The following is a 20098-nucleotide window of genomic DNA, read 5'->3' as shown; positions in this document are numbered from 1 at the left end:
CACTTGATTGGCAGAACTTAAATCTCTTCTGGAACCTCAACTACACAGGAATTTTAGAAATGTGGTTTTCAGCTTTTTAAAATTGTTGTAATTTACTAATGCACACTTAGAAGTTTAAAAAATGGTGGTTGACTTAATTTACCTGTCACATTGCCAAAAATTTTTGTAATGATCTCTACAAATGTCTTGATCATTTTTTCTGAGATTTCCTTCTGATTTTTGACTGTTTTTGTATCTATTGTAAAATTAAATAAAATTTAAATATCTAAGTGATTGTAAATTTATTTTTACAATGATTTTAAAATCCAGAAAATTACATAACATACTGTTTGTTAAAACTTATACTTAAATATTTATATAGGCAACATTTCACCTACAAATAATGACTTTTTTTTTTTTTTACTATTTTTGTACAATTTATTGTTTGTTTATGCATTTATTTACTTGTGTTCTTTTTTGCACTGGTTTGTGGTATAAGGTGTAAAATTAAGCCTCCATATTATGAGTTGCTTTGACCTATGGTAAAACTGAGAGGAAATCAAATGGCCTAACTACAAATTTCCCGTCCTCACTCTGGATAAGGTCCATTAGCCACACGTTCTTTGTCAAAAGGAAAAGACACAGTTCTTGCTTATCCCTGAAAAGTAGGATTCAATTCCCTGCTAGCCTGTAGAGTTGTTCAAACAACACAATTTCATCCTCTCCTAATAACCAGAGAGCACCCCATCCCCTTGATACTAAAATGTCTGCCTCTCCAACCTCCCTTAATATTCACTCTGTTCCTAAAGGCAACACCCATATAGCACTGCGTCCTGTGCATTATCCTCCTCCTCCCAGATTATGTGTATACATGACTAATAAATTTCTGTCAGTATCATCTGCACAGTGTCAGGTGTTTGTTTAGCTATCCCCACAACCCTAGGTCAGGAATCACTCCATCAATAATGAGTAAATAGATAATTAAAACATGGTTTGACCTCTAGTCCAATTTGGAAAAAAAGTAGGATTAATGTAGTCTTTTTGCTAAATTAGCTTTTTATATGTTACTTTTTTCAGTCTTATTTATGTTTTATCATAATTTACTTGATTGTATTATTTCCTCTTAAGTTAGATATCTATTTCTTTAATTTTCAAGATTACTTACTTTCTAAAGATTTGACATTGTAAATTTCATTGTATCTCCTAACTTTGATATTTAGTGTTTTCATTATCAATCAATTCTAAGTTTATTTAAATTTTCATTTTGATAACTTTTTTGACTTCTGAGTTATATGGAAATATATGGTGATTTTATAACTTTCTCTTATATTTGAATCAAATGGAAATTCTACTATAGTCATAGAACATTGAATAAATGATACTGAATTTTTGAAATTTGTTGAGATTTGCTTTAAGACTTTGTGCATGGTTAATTTTGTAATTATTTCAGATGAGATTTAAATATAATGTTTCTTCCAATTTTGTGCACATTCTATATTTACTCCCTTAAATCATATGTTAATCATGTAGTTTAAATGTTCTGTTCATTTGCTATTATTTTTTGCTTTGTTGGTCAATGGAGATATGTTGAATTATCCTAAAGTGATACATATTTTTGCCTTATAATTCTATCCATTAGCTCCCTATATATCTTGTGACAATAGTATTAACTGAACTTAAGTGCAGAATTATTATATCTACCTGAATAATTGAAACTTTTTAATTACAGTGTCCATATCTATTTCTAAAGACACTTTCAGCTAAAAGTTTATTATGTATGATATTAATATAGCTACTGTTCATTTATTTTGGTGAATATATACCTGATTTATCTTTTCAAATACAGGCATACAATATTTTATTGTGCTTTGCTTTACTGCACTTAGCAGATAATGCAATCTTTACAAAGTTGAAGATTTATGACAACCCTGCATCAAGCAAGTCTATCAGTGTCATTTTTCCAACAGCATTTGTTCACTTCATGTCTCTGTGTCACATTTTGGTAATTTTTACACTATTTTGGACTTTTTCATTATTAGTAGTTATGGTGATCTGTGATCAGTGATTATGACTCACTAAAAGATCAGATGATGGTTAGCTAACATTTTTTACCAATAAACTTTTAATTAAAATATTTACATTTCTAGAGATAATGCTCTTGCACACTTAATAGACTACAGTATAGTTTAAATGTAACTTTTATATGCAAGAGAAACCAAAAAAAATCATTTGACTCACTTTATTGCAATATTCCTCTTATTGCAGTAGCCTGCAATATTTCCGAGTTATGTCTGTATTTTAATTTCAACCTTTCAATATTCTTATAGATTTCTCTTGTAAACAGCATGACTCTTATGGTTGTTTTATTTTAAATAGATGACTTCTTCCTTTGAACTGTTTAGTACATGCAGTGGTTTAAATGTTTGTGTACCACCAAAATTCATATGTTAAAATCCTAATGCTCAATGTAATGGTATTAGTATGTGGGGCCTTTGGGAGATGGTTAGGTCATGAGGGTAGAGGACTCAAATGGAATTAGTGCTCTTATAAAAGAATCCTCACAGAGTTCTCTAGCCTCTTCTGCCATGTGAGGATACAATGAGAAGTCTGCAATCTGAAAGAGAGCCTTCACTTGACCTTGCTGGTAACCAGATCATGGACTTCCAGCCTCCAGAACGAGAGAAATAAAGTTCTGTTGTTTTTAAGTTACCCAGTCAGGCATATTATGTTATAAGAGCTGCATGGATTAAGACAGTAAATTTACATTTATTATTGTGACTGATGTACTTGGACTTTTTTTTTAAATATTTTTTTATATCTTTTTATTATCATGATTTCCCTAGCTTTTTTCCTTTTAATTATGGATTGAATGTTGCTTTTGTTATTTTTTTTTTTAGAACCTCCCCCATCCAACCTTACTTGTTTAGAAGTGAAACAATTTCTATCTAATTTCAATATTTATATTTGAAATCTTACCTTATCTAATTAGGGATTAAGTTTAACTAATGTTTTAATCCTGCCACCTGTTTCCAAATCCAAATTTTCCCACTAAATAGTTAATACTTTGAATTATATTTTCTGTACAATTGTGAAGCTGGTATTTAGTGTGCAAATTAAATGCTTACAAGTTTCAGGTACATTGATTTGTCCTTAAAATAACATTGTGATAAACTAAATGCTACATATTCCTAAAGTCATTGTGGAGGTTATAATTAATGAAAAAGAATCACTTCAGCAAAATCAAAGTTTTTGTTTCAGCTAAATTAAAAATAAAGGTGATTGCACATCTCTGTTCTTATCATACATTGAGCATAGAAATACTGGGGCATTGCTAAAAGACATCTGGACAAGGAAGCCACTGTTCTAACTCTTAAATGCAGAGTCAGTGCTGCCTAAGGCTTTATTTACATGGCTGGATATGTTGGACAATTATGGGGGTAATTTAATGTATAAGTTCAATAATCAATTGTGTCTATTCTTAAAAAACAAAAACAGGACCAAAACTAAGCACTTTTTAAAAAATCAAAAGATTTTAGGGTAGAAAGGATCTTAAAGCTCAGCTTATTTGACCATTCCTCCAATATACAGATTTGCCTTCAGAACAAGTAATCAGGATGAGAAATTAGTAAATCCCAATTTGTCTCTAACTACTCTACCTTATGAATTGTTAAATGTGAGCCACTGGCTGAAAAAAAAAATACTTTAGGTTTAATTACTTAGCATAGAGATGGAATCATCTCTCTCATTCTACATCACACATTTACTGTTGATATAACTGTTAATATGATCATTTCTGGTCACATGAAATTTTAAGCATTCTGCCAACTATCATCCACATCCAAGTTCCATATATAAAACATATTCTGCACCTAACAAAGTTATTTTAGAGTTTCAGTCCAGGACTTTACATCAATTCCTCTACCTCCCTTTTGTTCTAACAAGCTTTTAATCTTACTTCTCAATGTGTCTTTGCATTTACATACTTAACAAAGAATTTACATATTTAACAAAATTTAACATATTAACTATTGATTCTGGTTTTTTAGTACAAATTTGGAAAAATATATATACACAAAAGATAATATTACAGAGTTTCCATAAAGTTATTTATTTCTGGCACTGATTTAAATATCTGACTCTAAGCTCCAGTCTGTGTGAAGCTAAAACATTAATCTGAGTGTTTCAGTCAAATTAGCTCAATTCCTATGATTTATCAGTCACTTTGATTTAACATTTAGTCAGTTCTAGGAGCTGGTCCACTTGTTACCTATATTGGGATTACATCTAGATTCAGGGGAAGTCTAACTTACACCACTGCAGAGGGATATAACTGGTCTGTGCTTATGCAGATAAAAATACATCTCTATTTTTTTGGCACAGAAAATCTGAAGTGATTGTTCCAGCAAGGCTTTGCAGTATTTTCCTGTTGATTCAATTCTATTGTGGCTTTTGCTGCAGCTAATCCCCTGATGTCCTGTTGCATCTCCTATTTGATGCCTGCTTGTGATCCCCCACATATCAAACTATATAGGGTGACTTTATTTTGTCCTTGGGAAATGTCCATGCCTCTCTGTTCCACCTTATGAGACTGGCAGGGCTTACTCTGAGCCACATCTCCTGTCTCCTGCTAAGACAGCTAGGGACCTTATCCCCTCTAAATTACCTCTTGGAGATTTAGGAGTATTTTCTTTTCAGATTTAAAGCCCCTCTTGCCATCTCTTTGGCCTCTACTTCTGAAATATATTTCAAGGCCACTTTCACTGATTTTTCCATTTACACTGAGAACATTTGTGTGGCTTCCTTTTTTCTGAATCACAGGCAAGGAGCAAGGTACAGACCTGTTTATTCCCAATTTTCTTAATTCAACTTGGAAGGTAACTCTGCTTGCCACATGTCCTCTTTCTCCCAGCTGACATTCAACATTGTCCTTAGCTAGAGGATTTATGATAGAAAATTACATGTAAACTGATTTCCTACCTTCTCTTATTTTCTAGGTCTAATGGCCTTTCTATTTGGTCATGGGAAAGAGGTAGAATGTGCTTTGGTGTTATTGTATTTCCTCTTTCTGCCATACCTGAAACCTTGTTTATCACAGTCAGTAATTACAAACTTGGTAACTTTGACGGTCCTTGTCTGTTCATCCCTTCTGAAGGGTAACTATATAGGGTAACTCTCATGTGGCTCAAAGAGGTCCATCCTATATTGCTGTATGAAACTTACAAGTTGATCCTTTAGTTCATGTATCTCATATAAATTATTACTTTATAGAGTATCCTGTTACTCATGCCTTATCTTCACCAAAAATAATTCCTGATACTTTGTTTTTTTTTTTAAAGATTTTATATATTTGACAGAGAGAGACACAGCGAGAGAGGGAACACAAGCAGGGGGACTGGGAGAGGGAGAAGCAGGCTTCCTGTGGAGCAGGGAGCCCGATGCGGGGCTCGATCCCAGGACCCTGGGATCATGACCTGAGCCGAAGGCAGACGTTAATGACTGAGCCACCCAGGAGCCCCTCCTGTTACTTCTTTTAATATATTGTTTTGTAGTAACTAGTTATTGTAATTTCGTCTTCCTCAGAATGTTCTCTGTACAAAAGGGGTGAGTTTTGTAGCAATATTTCGCTATGCTTATAGTGCCTCTCTAGCTATAGTTAATTGATCCATGAGTGAACAACTGACCTGAGAAGAGACAATTATATTTCTTCTCTTCAGAATGTGAAATTTGAAAGACGAGACATTGAAATATGTAAAGAAATGTGTCATATTGATGCTTATACCATAAAGAGAAGTTCTATAGATTTCAGCCATGGACATACTCAAATATGTTTCCAATTTCTTTCTTTTCTAAACCATATATGTTTTTTTTTTTTTAAAGATTTTATTTATTTATTTTGAGAGAGAGAATGAGAGACAGAGAGCATGAGAGGGAGGCGGGTCAGAGGGAGAAACAGACTCCCTGCCGAGCAGGGAGCCCGATGCGGGACTCGATCCTGGGACTCCAGGATCATGACCTGAGCCGAAGGCAGTCGCTTAACCAACTGAGCCACCCAGGCGCCCTAAACCATATATGTTTAATTTTCATTTCACTTTTGGAAAAATATACTAGTTTCCTTCTATTTAATCTCCATTATCTGTGTACTCTAGTTCAAACTGGATTTCTCTGATTTACAATATGGTTAGTTCTGGCTGAAAAACCTATGAGCATAACCTATGAGGATGATTTCTAGGTTTAGGCAATGAAAATGCCCTGCATGATTCCCCTGTTCTTTCTTCTCAGCTGTAGAAACCTGGAAGCCATTGTTGATAAGGCAAAGCCATAATATCTCTGAGTCACTACTTGGAAGTAAGTTGCCATTAAGAGCAGTGGGATACACAGCTGACTTGGCATACATGAGGGAAAAAAAACCCTCTGATCTGTGTTGAATCATTCAGATCTCTTACTTTGTTACTGCATCATAGCCTAGTATATTATGAGTAATAAAACTACTTTTAGTACTTAAAACAACCTACTTTTTCTACTTTTGTGTTGTTATATATGCAATCTTCTTAATGAAGAGTCTCTCATTGACCAAACTCTATCTAGGCTCCTCTGAGCCCTCTTGATTAGTCCTCAATCATGGCCCATAAAGACTTGACCAAAACTATACACAGCTTCTAACAGCATGAGGCTGTTTCACCAGGATGACCCTAAGGTCCCCTTAAGGATCTATCTGAGAAAACTCAAGGCTGCCTAAAAGATTTTACTGTTTGTTTTAGCCCAAGATAGGGCCTCTGTCCCCCTGCCTGCATAAGAGGTTAAGAGTCTAAATTCCATATGCACAATTAACAAACCCAGATGGACCAACTCCCCCTCACAATTTTTATTTACTTCCCTGACTCTACTGTACCCTACTCACTCCCCTCTTTACTTTTTCATTCTCCCTTTAAGATGACCAGTTACCTCTGTATAGAAGTTGAATTTAGTTCACACTGGACTCTTCTCATGATAGGAGTATACTGCCGATTAAAATCCATCCTTACTACTTTAACTTTTGTCCAAGTGGTTTATCTTTGACATTCTCTCATGAAGATGTTTCTTGTCTCTCCCCAACTCCCACTCCAGTCTCATCTTTACATCAGTCATCTTGCTAACTAGCTAAATATTAAATATATTTAAGATGATGCATCATGAGATACTCTTTGAGAAAGCTATTCCTATCTCACCAAGCATAGAGTATGCAAAATTTTCTGTATTTACTCTCAAACTATCATTTGTCCCTATTATTGTACTATTGCACAATACTGCATTATCCCATCCCAAACTGCCTCTATTACCAGACTTTTAAGCAAATATAAATGATATAAAGTATATTATTCTGAAAAACTATCACAGTATTTGGCAATTAATATCTTTTAAACAGTCATGGGTTACAGCTGGAAGTAATTGAAATAATGACTTAAAACATCAAGTACATACAAATGCTGAATAAAAAATAATTACATAAAATAGTACCACAGTATCAAACTATCAAACTCATCTAACATCTAGTAAAATTCCATTATTAGAAGAAAAAAGGGTCTCACTGAACCAAAGATGCTTTCAGATATACCTAAGAGAGCCCCCATTTTTTAAATTATAGTGAAATTTTGCTGCAAAATTTAAGAGGTTAAGTGGCAAAACATGTTGCTATCCTAGCAATGGATGTCAAATCTAAAAAAATAATAAGTAATGAATAAAAAAAAAAACTAGACTCTTAAATATAGAGAACTGACGGTTGTCAGAGGGGAGGGGGATAAGAGAATGGGTAAAGTAAATAAAGACATTTAAGATGTGCAAACTCCCAGTTATAACACAATTAAGTCACAGAGATGAAAAGTACAGCATAGGGAATATAGTCAGTAATACTGTAATAAGGTTGTATGGCGACAGATGGTGACTACACTTATCATGATGAACACTGAGTAATGTGTAGAATTATTGAATGAATATGTTGTACACCTGAAATTAATATGACTGTATATCAATTATACATCAATCAATCAATCAATCAAGTTTAACACAGGAGAATAATGTTGTGTTTGCCTAAAGGGAAAGCTGCTTTTAGCTCAGTTTCAATTAGGAAAGGACTCTTCCTTTTGTGTCACTTCAGAATGTTGATCTCATTTACTTTAACAAGTATTATGCCACTACTGTATTCCAGGCTCTGATTCTACATTTAGATGGAAACCGACACAGAAAAAAATATAGCTTAAGGAAAAGCAAGAGATTCATCGATTGTTTTAACACTAGGCAAACAGAAAGAAGACTCTCCTAAGGGAATTAAGAGGAAAGAGCTAGTGTACTGTGTACTGTACACAACCAGTTTTTCAGTGTATTGTAAAAAGGTATTTACATGAAAAGGAAATTATAAAGCCTACAAATATAGGCAAGTGGAGAAGAAAGCATAATAATGTTTTGCTACATCGTAAGGTCCCTAAAATTAGAGAGTGGCTTCCAGTTCAGAATGTTGTAGAGCATGAATATTGAAGATGTAAAAGACTGGCATGATCTGAGAAAGAAAAACACAGATTGGAATGAAACATTCCCCTGGCAAGAGCTTTCATTAATATAAACAAGTAGATTTTAAATATTTTCATATATAGACACATAAAACATGTTCACATGTATAAGAGTTTCCAAGTACACTTAAATTAACTTCGTATATACCTATGTACAAATAGTTTACATTATACAGGGCATGCTATCTTTCTTTAATTAATGATTTTGTAAATAAGATTATAATGTCATTGTTAGCTCTTGGCAGATAAAATCAAGTTTGTTTCTATTAGATATACTATTATGTATGAAATATATACACACATATATATGTGTGTATACACATATACACCTACACAATATATGTGCATACATACCTACACATGCACATGTGTTAAGTTAAAGAGTTAAAATATTAAGTATCTTTATATTTATGAGGGATATAGTTTTCAAATAGGGCCTTTATTTGTCCTAGTGTATAGTCACTTCAAAAATGAGTTGGGATCTGTTTCCTTTCTTATATCATGAATACTAGTCATATCAAATTTTCTGAAATTTAAAACATCGTTTTTAATATGATACTGAGTTATATATTTCCTAATCTGTTCTTCTGTTAGAATCGAATGCCTTATATTTATGCATAATTTAACTGAGGTAGCATGACACCAAACTACTGACAATTCCTCATATAAAGTTTTGTGAATAAGGAGAATATAGAGATAAAATTTTAAAAACTTTTTAATAGAGAGGATATCACATCGAGATACACAATTACACATCTGTGAAGAATCTTAAGCCATCTATTTAGGCCCCTTACATCAGTCTGCACCTCTTATACTTACAACAAATTTCTAATTAGTCTCATGCTTCTTCCTTATTCAGGCCTGAGCTGTTCTACTACATATTCCAAGGCGTTCTGTACATTTTAAAGTTCTATAAAATGGAAATAGGTACTTAAGCAGTTACTTATATTATTTTATATAATTCACATTCATCACTCTGCCAAAAGAGGAGAGTTCTAGGACCATAAGCATAAGAAGCTAAGGTTTGTTTTATAATTTAAATAATTAAAAATGGAGAACTTTGCTTTCCCAATATCTTACTGAGTTATTATAAAAACAAACCCTAAGAAAAGTTCTTGGAAGATGACACCAGGAAGAACCCCTGAGACAGTGGGAAAAGTGAGAAAGAGAAGGGAAAAAAGCCAATATAATATACATTAATGAGTAAGTTATTTTGTCTTCTATTGCATCAGAATTATCCCACCGCAATATAGAGAACCTGAGATATTCACCTCTCATCCTTTATGAGTTAAAGTAATCTCAAAGCATTAATTCTCTGATTTTTTTTCAAGCAAGTTGCAATGTTTCCAGAAAAATCCCTTAGGCAGAGTAGCAATGGGTAGTTGTAAGCCTGGACATTATCTACTCTGGCTGCAGGTAAACTCAGAGGTAGAAATCAATGTAGAATCTTCTACATTTTGTATAAATCCTGAAAATTTCAACAGGTAGATGAAGTGAGAATATATGGATATACACAAAATCCAAATCAACTACTACACCTTTCAAAATTGTATTAAGGGTCAATCAAAATTTCTCCAGGTAAATTATCTTGAATCATGACTTCCAATCACTATCACATTGATGTGCAATAGTCTTTTTCAATATTACTAAGTATTTCACAAGTATTACTTGGTTAAACTGAATGGTTATGGTGTATTCCCTAAGTAAACTAGCTCAGGACAGTGAATGTGCTTGATAAAGAAGTACAAGTTACTGTGTCAACTAGTGAGTGAAATTTCTGATTAACATTGAAGAACCCCTCTATCAGTTGTCTCTTTACAAGATTTTGTTTATCCTGTGTCAAAGCAAAATCAATTGACTTTTCACAAGACAGTGTAGTTAGCAAAAATCACTCAACAGATACTTAAGAATGTGGTTTATCTTCCAGAGTCTTCACTAAATACACAGCTTATAAATTGTAGAAGGATATGTTGTGCAGGGCCGGTGAGGTATTTTCTCTCATGAAATAAAAAGTTGAATTAGGAAAATTTAAATCCCATTACATTTCTCTTATCCCATGCTCAGGAATGGATGCTTACAAAAATATCTTTCTCAGGGCGCCTGAGTGGCTCAGTCGTTAAGCGTCTGCCTTCGGCTCGGGTCATGATCCCAGGGTCCTGGGATCGAGTCCCGCATCGGGCTCCTTGCTCGGCGGGAGGCCTGCTCCTCCCTCTCCCACTCCCCCTGCTTGTGTTCCTGCTCTCACTGTCTCTCTCTCTGTCAAATAAATAAATAAAATCTTTTAAAAAAAAAAAAAGAAAGAAAGAAAAATATCTTTCTCAGTTTTTGCAAATGGTTAGACATCTTCTTACTTTATATACATTATGGTATTATGCACATTATGGTATTATCATTGTGAGCCTGTGTAAAGAGAGGAGTAAGTCTTAAGTAAATCACCAGTTACCCAGCCTTGTGCTTGACAGATACTGTTTAAAGGGGATACCTGCATAGTTAGATTATTTCTTGATAACTTGTTTCCTTGAAATAATTGATTTTAAATATATTTAATTTCTGGTTTATTTATTATTTACCAGTTTAGAAGGATCCCACTATGTCATGTAAGCAAAAGCATATGAAAAATTTGTTTTTAGAAAGAAAGTGAAATTTGATTAAATTAACAATGAAATAATAACTTTTAAGATTGTTTTAGTAAATCAGTACTTAGTTTTGTTGTTGATTGCATAAAAAAGATTCACACAGTAGGATATAATTTTGAAAGTGCTAAAATTTGCATTCATTAAAGTTGCAGTGCTAATCAAGAAATTTCCAATCAAACACCACTTCAGCTGCATTTTCATCAACTGTGAGAACTTTCTACATAGCTAATGATGAAATTTCAGACTGCACCTAACTATTCTTGATCTATTCAGATATGAATGTTTCTCTTATAATTTTGTTATCTATGTTTGAAGGCAGGATCTGTCTTTTATATTTTTGAATAGTTAGTATATATTCATATATATCAACAAGGAATTGAAGAAATCTTTTTTTTTTTTTTTGCTTTAGAAGCAATTTATAGTAAAATTGCCTTGCATTTGACCAACATATTGTGTCTATTGGACTCAATTTTAAAGGTGGTCTTCCCCAACTTCAATTTCTGTTAAGAAATTGGAGACCTGGAATGGTAAAATAATTTTTCAAAAAAAGGGCCTAGAATTGAACTAGAACCTAGAACTCTTAATTATCATGCAATTATTTTATAACACACTGAATTTCAGTTTCAGTCATTCATGCAATAAATATTTTTGGTTTACATTCTTTTATGTACCACAGTAGGTGCTGAGGAATTGTGTCTAAAAAGAAATTACAAGGAGTTTATGTGAAGAAGTGATAAGATGTCAGGGAGACCATCTGCCTTACTGTAGTAAGTATTTAATCTACTCAAGTCTGGACTTACAGCTGACTTGCTTTAGAGAATTTTTTTTTTGTTAATGAGTGGTCTTAATCCCTTATGCCTAGATCTTAAGTTGGTATACACTTAAAATTCTAGAAATGTAAACTGTAGTCTATATCAGATTTAATTAATGACAGAATTGTGAAGCAGGCAAAGACTGTGTCCAATTAGCTCTTTATGAAAATCCCCATGGTATTCTTTTGGTGGGATTCCTCCAGATGGCTTGAGACCTGCAAATGCCTCTTTCTCTGGGGCTGGGAATTTCTAGGGCTTTGTACTTTTCTATATTAGGAACATGAAGTAAGTATGATGGCTATATCCATGGGCTCTAGAATAAGACCGCCTCATTCTAACCCTGGCTCTATCTCTTAGCAGATATAAATGTTGGTCAAATTACCTATCCTTTCTGTATCTCACACTTGACTTTCTACTTCAATTTCATCATAGTTATAAACATTAAACACGTTAATTTATGGGGGAAAAAAAAAAAACTACTATCTGTGAATCAGCACCTAGTAAGCAATCCAGAAAAGTAAACTATTATCCAAATATAATCCATGGATTAAGTCTGTTTTCCATTTTCTTTAATGGCAAAAATGTGAATCCAAATGTATATCAAATCATTCTACATTTAATATAGTCAAATTTTAAAAGCCATCCTCAGATATTTCATTATTAGTCTAAGCAGGCTTTTTTTTCTTCAATTACAGATAATATTCACTATTTATTAGATTTTAGTAGTAAAATCTAGAGCTATTCCACTACTGCTGTGGTGGAGTAAGAACCTCTGAAAGGAAGCTCTTTAATAAAAACAGAAATAACATTGAAAAGATAGAACTGTCAATTAATTAAAGACTTTTGATAATCCAAAAAGCATGGACTAAAAAAAAATGGCTGAATACTAGTAAGAACAGTAAGTTTTTGATCTTCATTAACTTGACCTAATTCTATCCCTTTCTCCTCTATAATAGTCTAGAAAGTCAAGAGTCACAAATATGGTAGTTGTGAAAATCAGCATCCTAATATCACCTGGCTAGGACAGATGGATTTGGAGTTCCCTAAAACCTCCATTCTCAGAATTGTCACTATTTGACCTGACATCTTGCAGAAAAGCTCCAGTCTCAGGACTTGTCATTCTTTGATGTGATTTTGAGTTCACTCTGTGCAACTTGCATATCCCCCTCACCAGGGAATTTTTTCCAAAAATAATCACTAAGAAGTTTTTAATATTCCAACTGTCTGATGTGGTTTTATCAGTTAGGCTAAGAAGAGGCTGACCAAAAAAAAAAAAAAAAAAAAGAAACAAAAACAAAACAAAAAACTAAGCAAAAATCTGGCAATGGGATATACATAGAGAGATTTTAAAAGCCTTAAAATATTCCCAGGAATCTAGAAGGCCATGCATATGTGCAGTGCTGTACATAAGAACAGGAAAGACCTGAGAAGACTTTAATCTCTAAACTCTGGTTAACCCTGAGATATGGCATGAGTTAGAAATAAAGACTAAGGCAGAATTGTAAACCATGTTTCAGAGAATGAAGACTTGTCCTGAAACACATGTAAAGTCACCCCGAAAAACTGGGAGACTTAATGATTAAAAGCATTTAAACAAATATTTCTCTAAACATTTTATAATCATTAGGCTAACCAAGCAGAGACTTCAGTGACTGCACATGACAAAGAATACTTTGCAAATTAGCCAAAAAACTTCATGTCACAGGAACAATAAAAAAGCAAAAATCGACACTAACAAGAAACACTGTGAGAAAATTTAATTTACAGAATTGCTCCATTATTTTAAATAACTTTTTTTAAAGATTTTATTTATTTGAGAGAGAGACAGAGAGAACACAAGCAGGGGGAGCTGCAGGCAGAAGGAGAGGGAGAAGCAGGCTCCCTGTTGAGCAAGGAGCCTGATGCAGGGCTCGATCCCAGAACCCTGGGATCGTGACCTGAGCTGAAGGCAGATGCTTAGCTGACTGAGCCACCCAGGTGCCCTTTAATAACAACTTTTAAAAAAGGAATTACACCAAAAATATAGAAAAGTTTTTCCTGTGCATAAAAAAGAAAATAGTTGATAGAACTGTCCCTGAGAAAGCCTCAATGTTGAAGAAACTAATCAAAGACTTTAAACCAGCTATTATAAATATGTTCAAAGAACAAAAGGGAACCAGACAAAATAATTTAGGTGTGAAAAGATGTTTATATTCTCTACTGGATGAGATAAGAAATTATAAAAAAAAAAAAAGAAGAAGAAAAAAATAGAAATTCTGGAGTTGAAAAGTAAAATAATTGAAATGGAAAAATCAGTGGAGGTCCTCAGGACAAAAAATAACAAATTTGAAGACATGTCAACTCAGATTATTCAGTGCAAGGAACAGAAAGTAAAATAAAGAAAGAAAACTAAAAGGGCCTTAGATTCCTGAAGTGCATCATCAAGCACACCAATTTATAGATGAAAGTAATGGCTGAAAAGTTTCCAATATGTTGTAACATTTTAAATTATTTTTAATGGCGCCAGGGTGGCTCAGTCATCAAGCGTCTGCTTTCAGCTCAGGTCATGATCCCAGGGTCCTGGGATCGAGCCCTGCATCAGGCTCCCTGCTCCACAGGAAGCCTTCTTCTCCCTCTCCCACTCCCACTCCCCCTGCTTGTGTTCCCTCTCTCACTGTGTCTCTCTCTGTCAAATAAATAAATAAAATCTTTAAAAAATATATTTAATTTTATTTTTTAAAAAGTTTTTATTTAAATTCCAGTTAGCATATAGTGTAATTTTAGTTTCAAGTGTACAATACAGTGATTCCAAACTTCCACACAACACCAGGTACTCATTACAACAAGTGCAACCCTTAATCCCTATCTCTTATTTAACCCATTCCCCCACCCCTCTCTCCTCTAGTAATCATCAGTTCTCTATAATTAAGAGTCTGTTTCTTGGTTTGCCTCCCTCTGTTTTTTCTTCCCTTTGCTTATTTGTTTCTTAAATTCCACATGAGTGAAATCATATGGCATTTGCCTTTCTCTGATTTATACAAATATGTTGTAACTTAATTAGTACCTCCAAGAAGCTTACAAAACTCTAAGTAGGATAAACTCAAAGAAATTTACACCTAGACATATCATAGTCAAATTTTAGAAATAGAATGACAAAAAGGAATTATAAAAGCAAAAAAAAAAGGTTTTAACATATATGAGGGAATCATAAGATTAATAGCTAATTTCTTATCAGAAACCATGGAGAATAGAAGACTGTGGAATTACATATCCAAAGTACTGAAAGAAAAATATCCATTTATGATGAAAGCCCTCAGCAAAGTGGGTTTGGAGGGAACATACCTCAACATAATAAAGGCCACACCTGAAAACCCCACAGTGAACATCATACTCAGTGAGGAAAAACAGAGCTTACCCCCTAAAGTCAAGAGCAAGAAAAGGATGTATACTCTTACCATTTTTATTCAACACACTATTGCAAGTCCTAGCCACAGGAATTAGACAATATAAAGAAATAACTTCCAAATTGGTAAGGAAGAAGTAAAACTTTCACTATTTGCAGCTAACATGATATTATATACAGAAAACCCACAAAGACTGCATCAAAAAACTACAACTGATAAAGTCAATTAAGTCACAGGATACAAAAGCAATGTACAGAAATATGTTGCATTTCTATACACCAATAATGAAACAGCAGAAAGAGAAATTAAGAAAATATCCCATTTACAATTGCACCAAAGATATAAGACACCTAGGAATAAATTTAGCCAGAGTGATGAAAGACCTATACTCAGAAACTATAAAACATTGATGAAAGAAACTGAAGACAAAGAAAGAAATGGAAAGACCTTCCATCCTCAAGGATCAGAAGAACAAATATTGTTAAAAAGTCTATACTACCCAAAGCAATCTGTACATGCAATGTGATCCCTATCAAAATACCAATGGTGTTTTTTCCCCATAGAACAAGAACAAAAAGACTGTAATATTTATATGGAACCACAAAAGACCCTGAGGAGCCAAAGCAAATTTGAAAAAGAAAAGCAAGGGCGCCTGGGTGGCTCAGATGGTTAAGCGTCTGCCTTCGGCTCAGGTCATGATCCCAGGGTCCTGGGATTGAGTCCCACATCGGGCTCCCTGCTCCTTGGGAGCCTGCTTCTCCCTCTGCCTCTCTCTGTCTTTCATGAATAAATAAATAAAATCTTTAAAAAAAGAAAAAGAAAAGCAAAGTTGGAGGTATGACAATTCCAGATTTCAAGTTATATTACAAAGCTATAGTAATCAAAATAGTATGGTATTAGCACAAAAAATAGACATTTAGATCAGTAGAACAGAATAGGAAATCCAAAGACAAACCCACAACTATATGGTCAATCATACTTTGCAAAAGATTAAAAGAATATGCAATAGGAAAAAAACAGCCTCTTGTACAAATGGTATTGGGAAAACTGGACAGCAACATGCAAAAGAAAGAAACTGGACCAATTTCTTATACTATACACAAAAATAAATTCCAAATGGATTAAAGACATAAATGTGAGACCCAGAAACAAAAAACTTAGAAGACAGCTCTGGCAGTAATGTCTCTGACATCATCCTTACAGTTTTCTAGATTTGTCTCTTGAGGAAAGGGAAACAGAAACAAAAATAAACTACTGTGACTACATTAAAATTCAAAGCTTCTTAGGCTCGTGAGTGGCTCAGTTGGTTAAGCGACTGCCTTTGGCTCAGGTCATGATCCTGGGGTCCTGGGATCGAGTCCCACATTGGGCTCCCCCTGCTCTGCAGGGAGCCTGATTCTCCCTCTGCTTCTGCCTGCCACTCCCCCTGCTTGTGCTTTCTGTCAAAAATAAATAAAATCTTAAAAAATAAATACATAAAATAAAATACTAAGCTTCTTCACTGTGAATGAAGCAATCAACAAAATTAAAAGGCAAAGTACTGAATGGGAGAAGACATTTGTAAGTGACATATCCAACAAATGGTTAGTGTCCAAAATATATAAAGAACTCATACAAATAAATAGCTCCCCCTGCAAAAAAATAATCCAATTAAAAATGGACAGAAGAAATGGACAGACATTTCTCAAAAGGAGACATCCAGATGTTCAACATCACTCATCATCAGGGAAACACAAATCAAAACTATAATGAGATATCACCTCACTCTGGTCAGAATGTCTAAAATCAAAAGCACAGGAAACAACAAGTGTTGATGAGGATTTGGAGAAAAGGGGACCCTCTTGCTCTGTTGGTAGGAATGGAAACTGGTGGCAGCCACTCTGGGACACAGTATGGAGGTTCCTCAAAAACTTAAAAATAGAAATACCCTACAATCCAATAATTGCACTACTGGATATTTACCCCCAAAATTCAAAATCACTAATTCAAAGGATACATGCACGCTTATGTTTATGGTAGCATTATTTTCAATAGCCAAATTATGTAAGCAGCCCAGGTGTCCATCAATAGATAAGTGCATAAAGAATATATGGTACACACACACACACACACACACACACACACTGGAATATTGTTCAGTCATGAAAAAAGAGTGAAATCTTGCCATTTGCAATGTCATGGATGAAGCTAGAGAGTATAATGCTAAGTGAAAAGAGTCAATCAGAGAAAGACAAATACCACAGATTTCACTCATACATGGAATTTAAGACACAGAACAAATAAACAAAGGGTAAAAAAGAGAGAGAAGCCAAGGAACAGACTCTAAAGATCAAATGATGGTCACCAGAGGGGGTAGGGTAGGAAGATGGGTGAAATAAGTGATGGGGATTAAGAAGTGCACTTGTCCTGATGCGTATTAGGTGATATATACAAGTGCTGAATAACTATATTGTACACCTGGAAATAACACTGTATGTAACCATACTGGAATTAAAATAAAAAAATAAATAAAACACAAAGGACCAAAAGAAAAATCTATCAAGGACTAATTCTATATCTAGCAAAACTATCATTCAAAACAGGAGAAATCAAACCATTTCCTGATAAAGAAAAACTGAGAGACTTCATCAAGAACAGAATTGAGCTACAAGAAATATTTAAGGAATTCCTTCAGTCTCAGTTGAAAGGGCACTAAAAGGTAACTCAAATCCACATGGATAAAGTACACTACTAGAAGTAACTAAATAGGTATATAGAAAAGTCAGTACAAATGTGATTTTCTTTGTAAGTCTTTTATCTCACTTTAGAGACAATTGTATAAAACAAAAATTGTACAACTGTGTTGATGGGCATAAAATGTGTAAAATATAATTTATATGAAAATAAGAGTACAGATGAGGCAAGAAGAAATGCAGGTATAATAGAGCAAAATTTTGTATACTATTTAAAATAACTAGATATTAATTGAACGAACTTGTTTTAAGTTAAAATGTAAATCAAAATCCCCAGGGCATCCACTAGAAAAATAACTAAAAATATATAGTAAAATAATTATATATATATATTTTTAAAGATTTTTTATTTATTTGACAGAGAGAGACACAGCGAGAGAGGGAACACAAGCAGGGGAAGTGGGAGAGGGAGAAGCAGGCTTCCCGCGGAGCAGGGAGCCCGATGCGGGGCTCAATCCCAGGACCCTGGGATCATGACCTGAGCCGAAGGCAGACGCTTAACAGCTGAGCCACCCAGGCGCCCCTAAAATAATTATATTTAAATGGTATATGGGAAATATTTAATACAATATAATGCAGTAATCAAAGAAATGAAAGCAAAAATTATAAGACATATATAAAGCAAATTTAAAAACGAGTGACAAAAATCCTACTTTATCAGTGGTGCATTAAATATTAATTAAACTTCAATCTAAAGTGAAAGATTGACAGGCACATGTAAAAATATAACCCAATTAAATGTTTTCTACAAGACTTACTCTTTAGATTCAACAACACAAATAGATTGAAAAGATATGAAAATTATAAACACACATGCACCCAACAAAAGAGTCCCCAAAAATGTAAAACAAAACTGACAGAATTGAGGGAAAAGCAGACAATTCAACAATAATAGTTGGATACTACAGTATCACACTTTCAATTATGGATAGAAATGCTAGGCAGAATATCAATGGAAACAGATGTTAATACCATCATAAACTAACAAGGCCTAACAGATTTTTATACAACATTTCACCCTTTTCAAAAAAAAAAAAAGAAAATGTACATTTTTCTCAAGAGCACAGGAAATATTCTCCAGGATAGACTATTTATGAGGCTATAAGGTAAATCTCAAAGGATTTAAATAATACAAAGTTTCTTCTCCAACCATAATCAAATTAAATTAGGATACAACAGAAAGAAATTTACAAATATGTGAAAATTTAACAACACTCATGAATAATCAATGAATCAAAGAAGAAATCATAAGGGTTATTAAAACATATTTTGAGGTAAATAAAAACCAAAATGTGGCAAACCCAAATTATGGAATGCTGCTCGAGCAGTATACAGAGAAAATTTATAACTGCAAATGTCTACGTTAAAAGAAAACTCAAATCAGTAATCCACTTTTCTTTCTTAAAAAACAACTGGAGGAGGAACAAGATGGCAGAGGAGTAGGAGACCTAAATTTCATCTGGTCCCAGTTAGATAGTTATCAAACCATTCAGAATACCTACAAAGTCAACAGGAGATTGAAGAAAAGAATAGCAGCAACTCTCTGAACAGAAAAGTGACCACTTTCTGGAAGCATTTTGTTCTTTCATTCATCTATTCTCTTCTGGACAAAATGACAAGGCAGAAAAACTCACCCCCCAAAAAAGACCAAGAGGCAATACTGACTGCCAGGGCCCTAATCAATACAGACATTAGTAAGATGTCGGAATTAGAATTCAGAGTGACAATAATAAAGATACTAGCTGGGCTTGAAAAAAGTACAGAAGATACTAGAGAATCCCTTTCTGGAGAAATAAAAGAATCAAAATCTAACCAAGTCAAATTCAAAAAGTGCTAGGATAAATGAGGCAGAAGAGAAAATTAGTGATACAGAAGACCAAATGATGGAGAATGAAGAAGCTGAGAAAAAGAAAAAGAGATAAACAACTACTGAATCATGAGGGCAGAATTCGAGAGATAAGTGGTATCATAAAGTGAAAAACATTAGAATAATTGGGATCCCAGAAGAAGAAGAAA

This window comes from Leptonychotes weddellii, chromosome 4 (genome assembly GCF_054177405.1).
Source record: "Leptonychotes weddellii isolate Sample4059 chromosome 4, ASM5417740v2, whole genome shotgun sequence".
Taxonomy (NCBI): Eukaryota; Metazoa; Chordata; class Mammalia; order Carnivora; family Phocidae; genus Leptonychotes; species Leptonychotes weddellii.
Note: the sequence above shows the minus strand (reverse complement) of the source record.